Consider the following 6,000-nt stretch of genomic DNA (forward strand, 5'->3'; position numbering starts at 1 on the left):
GAGGCTCCCTCCCCGGTCCCTGTTTCCTCGATTCCTTCTGCTGCCTTTTGGCTGCCAGGCCTGTGTTAGCAGCCGGTGATGCAACCTCCGCAGCTGGGCTCTGTGCTGCTGTCTGCGCACAGAGCAGCAGGTGAACAGTCTTGGGGAGGAGCGTCAGGCGCCCCAGAGCAGGCAGTTACTCGAACCTCAGCCAGCTCCCCAGGGCCTGGGAGCAGTCTCCTTCCTGCCTCCCTGGAGGGGTCAAGTGGGGGCTGGGCACCGAAGCCAGAGCGCTGTCTCCATTCCTCGGCCACTGTTCCAACCCAGGAAGCACCTCCCTGTTTTTTCTACATAAGGAGGTGCCTGCAGCTCTTCACCGATCAGAGCAGGGCTGAGGACGCGCCAGGAAGGGAGATTTTCCGCGGGGCAATCCCTGCTCCTTACTTTTCTCTCCTGTTAACGTGGAAAACATGCACCGGTTTTTGCTGGAGAACCTGGGTTCAGGCCCCAGCTCTGCACTGGGGCACCTGAGAAGCTTTCTGGGAGGATTAAATGAGGTTCTATAGGGGATGGCCTCTGACAGAGAAAAAAGTGCCTTGTAAATGAGGGTTGCCGGATTTAGTAAATAAAAATGCGAGACACCCGGTTAAATTAGAATTTCAGACACACAACACATAATTTGTTGGTATTAAGGATGACCCAAATATTTCATGGGATATACTTATGCTAACAAATTATTTGTTGTTTATCTGAAATTGTAATGTAACTGAGCAGCCCGTATTTTACCTGGCAATCTGAAAAATGGGACTTAGTTTCCACAATTGTTTAAAAAGAGGTTCTGAAACCGGACAACCAATGGGTCCAGGCTGCCTGTCACTACTTGTGCCAATTAAGCAGGGACAGGGTTAAATCATATCTGAGCATTTATTCCAATAATGCCGGCAGCATGGGAGAGCAGCAGGTCACCCACAAAAATCTGCTCTGCAAACTCCCCCATAAGCCAGCTGCTTATATGGGGTTCAAGGACAAAGATTACATGGGAAGTAGGCAAACGGAATAAAAATGGGTATAATGGTTACTTATTACTGTCAATGCAGTCTGGGGGCTTGCAAAGAGCTGGCGGCTCCAGTTTCAGAAGCAAGGTTATTAATCTTTCCACTAGAAGCCCGATGCACCAAGATTCATGCCAGAATGGGCCTTCCTTTCCCTGGCCTTCCTACGATGCTCAGAGGCCCAGAGCATCCAGCCCTGCCCCTGGCCATCTTTGTTGTGTTAATTTGCATACTCACTCCTGCTTGGCTGGTGGGCGTCGTGAAGGTATGGTCAATTAGCATATTACTCTTTTATTAGGTAGATGATAATAGGTAGCTCTCAGATGAGGAGGATGGGCTGCATCCAGATCGTGTTTCTTCAATCAGAGTGAAACAATCATGGTTAACAGAGTATGATTAATATTTCTTATAATGAATAGTTAGTCCCCAATATTTTATTTCTGTCCCTAACATTTCTGAAGCCAGACTCTTTAGACTGAGAATTCTGGTCTGCAGTGTGACCATGGCAACTTCCTTAAACTTTCTTGTGCTTAGTTTTCTCATCGTCAAAATGGAGATAATAATAGTGCTTATATTATAGGCGAACGTGTGAATTAAATGAAGTAATACATGTAAAGCACTTTAGAAGAGTGCTGGGCACAGACTGGTAAGTACACACGTCAAAATGTTAACTAATATGTAATCATAAATATTGCTATAATGTTATTTTTTTTTAAATTTCTTTATTGATTAAGGTGTCACATATTTGTCCTCATCCCCCCATTTCCATCCCACACCCCTCCCCATGGATGCCCCAACCCCCTGTTGAACTTAACCATTGGTTAGGCTCTTATGCATGCACACAAGACCTTTGGTTGATCTCTCCCTTCTCCCCCCACCCTCCCCTATCCTCCCTCTGAGGCCCGATAGTCCGATCGGTGCCTCCTTGTTTCTGGTTCTGTTCTTGTTCATCAGTCCATGTTGTTCATCATTTCCCCTAGATGAGCGAAATCATGTGTCACTAGAGATATACTTATGAGAATTGAATGTGCGACGAGCAATAATAGTTATGCTGATAGGCAAATGAATCAGTCTGTAGTGAGTTTCTTTCTGGACCAACAGTTCTTTTGAGACCCAATATCAATGTCCACCAGTTCCTTATGAGTACATGTCGGCACTGACCCCTCAGCTCTGGATGGTGGACAAATGGTGGTAATGCAGGTCCGACTCCCTCTGGTTTGGTCTCGGCCGGACCCAGGGGCACGGCTTCACCCGGATCCAGGGGCCCACGGCCTCACCCGGACCCGGGGCCAGGCTCACCCGGATCCAGGGGCCCACGGCCTCACCCAGACCCGGGACCCAGGCTCACCCGGATTATAATGTTATTTTTAAATGATAACTGTTATTAACTTGTCTCCCTAGGAAGTCCAACCTTGGCTCTCTTTTGCAACTTCTTTCCTGCCAGTCTCCTATCTGGTCATAAGAGGGCAGCAGCAGTCACCGAGGACCGAGAGCCCCCTAGCGGTTACATGAAGTCTCCGAGGTTCTGGTTCCACAAGCTATCAGAACCTCATCGTGCCCTTATTGGGGAATGCAGCCTCCCAAAGACCTCAGGTTCCTGAGTGGATTTTGTAGGAAGGCCAGGTCAGGGAAAGAGCCTCAGGTGGACATCCACTCCAGGGACCCCACTGAGACCGGCCTCAGGACATAGGCAGGGGCCGTTCTAGGCTGGCTTACCGTAGTACAGTGACTACACAGCCTTCTGCTTTCTGTGCCTTTCAGAGTCTCTTCTGGGAATACATCCCAGGCTTAGGGGGCAATGAAGGGAGAGAGAGAGAGCTCTTGTTCCCCAGTCCAAACCTCTGCACGGGACTGCAGGCTGACCTGCAAGCCGAACTCCGCATTGGAAGAAGGCAGGCAGAACGCCAGTCATGTCGAAGAAGCACCGTCCTGGTTGCCCAGGAGTGAGGAGTATGGGTGATGCATTTATAGTTGCTCCACTGAAACTTGGTGGGCTCTCACTTCTTCTGTCCCTTGGTTTTGTTTTGTTCAACTCCAGGGCGGATCGAGGGTGTTTTCAGGTTTACTAATCACCTTCCACCCCCATGCTCTAATGTTTAGAATTTCAGAGCTGGCGATCCTAGAGATGACCTGGTCTACCACCCTCTTGTTACTAACCCAAGGGGGCTGAGTGACTTCCCAAGGCCATGGCGTTGGAATCAGCATCTGGGTCTCCTCATTTCTTCCCAGTGTTCATCACGCAGAGCAAGGCATGGCTGATTTGGGGGTCCCTCTTAGTGGAACGCAGGAGGACAAGCAGTAATATATACAGCCTCGGCTGGTAACTCATAAATACCTCTTTAACTGTTAACTCCATCTTGCTTTTCTACAAATACAGTCATGTGTCGCTTAACGTAACCAAGGGGATAGGTTCTGAGAAATGTATGGTTAGGCGATTTTGTCCTTGTGGGAATATTAGTATCACAGAGTGTACTTGCACAAACCTAGCCCATTGCACATCTAGAACATGGGTTATATGGTATAGCCTATTGCTTCTAGGCTACAAGTCTGTATACCATGTTACATTTCTGAATACTGTAGGCAGTTGTTACACAATAGTATTTGTGTATCTAAACATAGAAAAGGTATAGCAAAAAACGTGATAAAAAGCCCTAACTGGTTTGGCTCAGTGGATAGAGCGTTGGCCTGCGGACTGAAGGGTCCCAGGTTCAATTCTGGCCAAGGGCATATGCCAGGGTTGCGGACTCGACCCCCAGTGGTGGGGGTGTGTGTGCAGAAGGCAGCCAATCAATGATTCTCTGTCATCATTGATGTTTCTATCTCCCTCTCCCTTCCTCTCTGAAATCAATAAAGAAATGTATTAAAAAAAAGTGGTTAAAAAAATAAAAAATGTGCACCTGGATAGGGCACTTGCCCTGAATGGAGCCTGCAGGACTGGAGGTTACTCTGGGTAAGCGGTGAGTGAATGTGAAGGCCTGGGACATCAATGCTGACTTTATAAACCCGGTACACTTAAGCTACACTAAAATTCTTTCTTTCTTTCTTTCTTCAGTAATAAATTTACCTTAGCTTACTGTTTTTTACTTTATAAACTTTTAATTTTTTTTTAAACTTTTTGACTCTTGTAATAACACTTAGCTTAAAACACAAACACATTTTATAGCCATAATACTAGTATGTATATTAAATATACATATATTTAATCCTCACCCAAGGATATGTTTATTGATTTTAGAGAGAGAAGAAGGGAGAGAGAGATGGAAACGTCCACGTGAGAAGGAAACATCCACTGCCTCCTGTACGGGCCCCGACCAGGGATGGAACCCCCAACCTGGTTACGTGCCCTGACTGGGAATCCAACCCACAACCTTTTTGGTGTGCAGGACTATACTCCAATCAACTGTACCACCCAGCCAGGACCAAAGATATTTTTCTTTCTATCTTTATTCTAGAAACATTTTGATATTTAAATTTTTTAAGTTTTAGGAAATATGTTTTGTTAAAAGCTAAGACACGAACACGTACATTAACCTTGGCCTCCACAGGTCAGGGTCATTAATATATTACTGTCTCCCCTTCCACATCTTGTCCCACTGGAAAGTCTTCATGGGCAAACACAGGCCCAGACCTGTCATCTCCTTTGATAACAATGAATACCTGCTTGAGGCTCTTCGTGAGGAATAGGCATTCTTTTTTAATTATGTTTTTATTGATTTTAGAGAAAAAAGGAGAGGGAGAGAGAGATAGAAACATCAATGATGAGAGAGGATCATTGATCGGCTGCCTCCTGCATGGCCCCCATTGGGGATTGAACCTGCAACCCGGGCATGTGCCCCTGACCAGAATCGAACCTGGGACCCTTCAGTCTGCAGGCTGACTCTCTGTCCACTGAGCCAAACCAGCTAGGGCAGAAATAGGAATTCTTTTTAAAAATATGTCCATGGTGGTTTGCTTCCTTTTTTTTCATCATAGATTTGTTTGTAAGCAGACATTAAAAATAATAAAAATAAACAGGCCAAAATGGAGTCAGTTTTGCTAAGCCTCGTCACCACGGAGTTAATTGTAGTTTCAGCCTCGCCCAGGAGTAAAATTTTATATCAGTCTGGAATTTCCCGATCAACTGGATATGACCCCCTGCTTTCTCCTAAGGAAAGTATCTTTGCCTAAAATAACACAAATCCACTTTTTAAACTTCTTAGTCCTACCTTCTTTCTGCCTATAAAAACCTTCCGTTTTGCACAACCCCTCAGAGCACCCTTCTAGTTCCTAGGTGGAATTCTGACCCATTCATGAGATTTATGAATTCCTTAGTAAAAAGGAATTTGATAGTCAAATTTACTCAGTTGAATTTTGTTCTTTAACACAGATAAATTCCTCATTATTAACCGGTATAGAAAAATTCCGCATTACTAACCAGTACTAATTAATAATGCAGAATTTTTTCAATAGATGGAGTTACACATATGTTGATATATATGCGATTTGATATGTATGCTATTTTGTTGTATTGACAACAAGCTTCAAAACTTCATATGTCAGCCCTAGCTGGTTTGGCTCAGCTTGTGGACTGAAGGGTCCCAGGTTCAATTCCAGTCAAGGGCACATGCCCAGGTTGTGGGCTCAATCCCCAGTGGGGGGCGTGCAGGAGGCAGCCAATCAGTGATTCTCTCTCTTCATTGATGTTTCTATCTATCTCTCCCTCTCCGTCCCTCTCTGAAATCAATAAAAATATATTTTTAAAAACTTCATATGTCAAATTTTCTGAAGGTGTTAACATCATAGATATTTTTACCCTTAAAAATGTAAAATTTCATGCCAAAAAAAAAAGAGCATTTGTAGGAAGTTTTAATTCATTACTTTATTTTGAAGAAAAGTGCTGCTGAAAGTTATTGTATACTTTGGGAAGCTTATGGTGAACATGCTCCATCTCAAGATACTTGTGAACGCTGGTTTAAACGCTTTAAAAGTG

Source organism: Cnephaeus nilssonii (assembly GCF_951640355.1).
Source record: "Cnephaeus nilssonii genome assembly, chromosome: 21".
Classification (NCBI taxonomy): Eukaryota; Metazoa; Chordata; class Mammalia; order Chiroptera; family Vespertilionidae; genus Cnephaeus; species Cnephaeus nilssonii.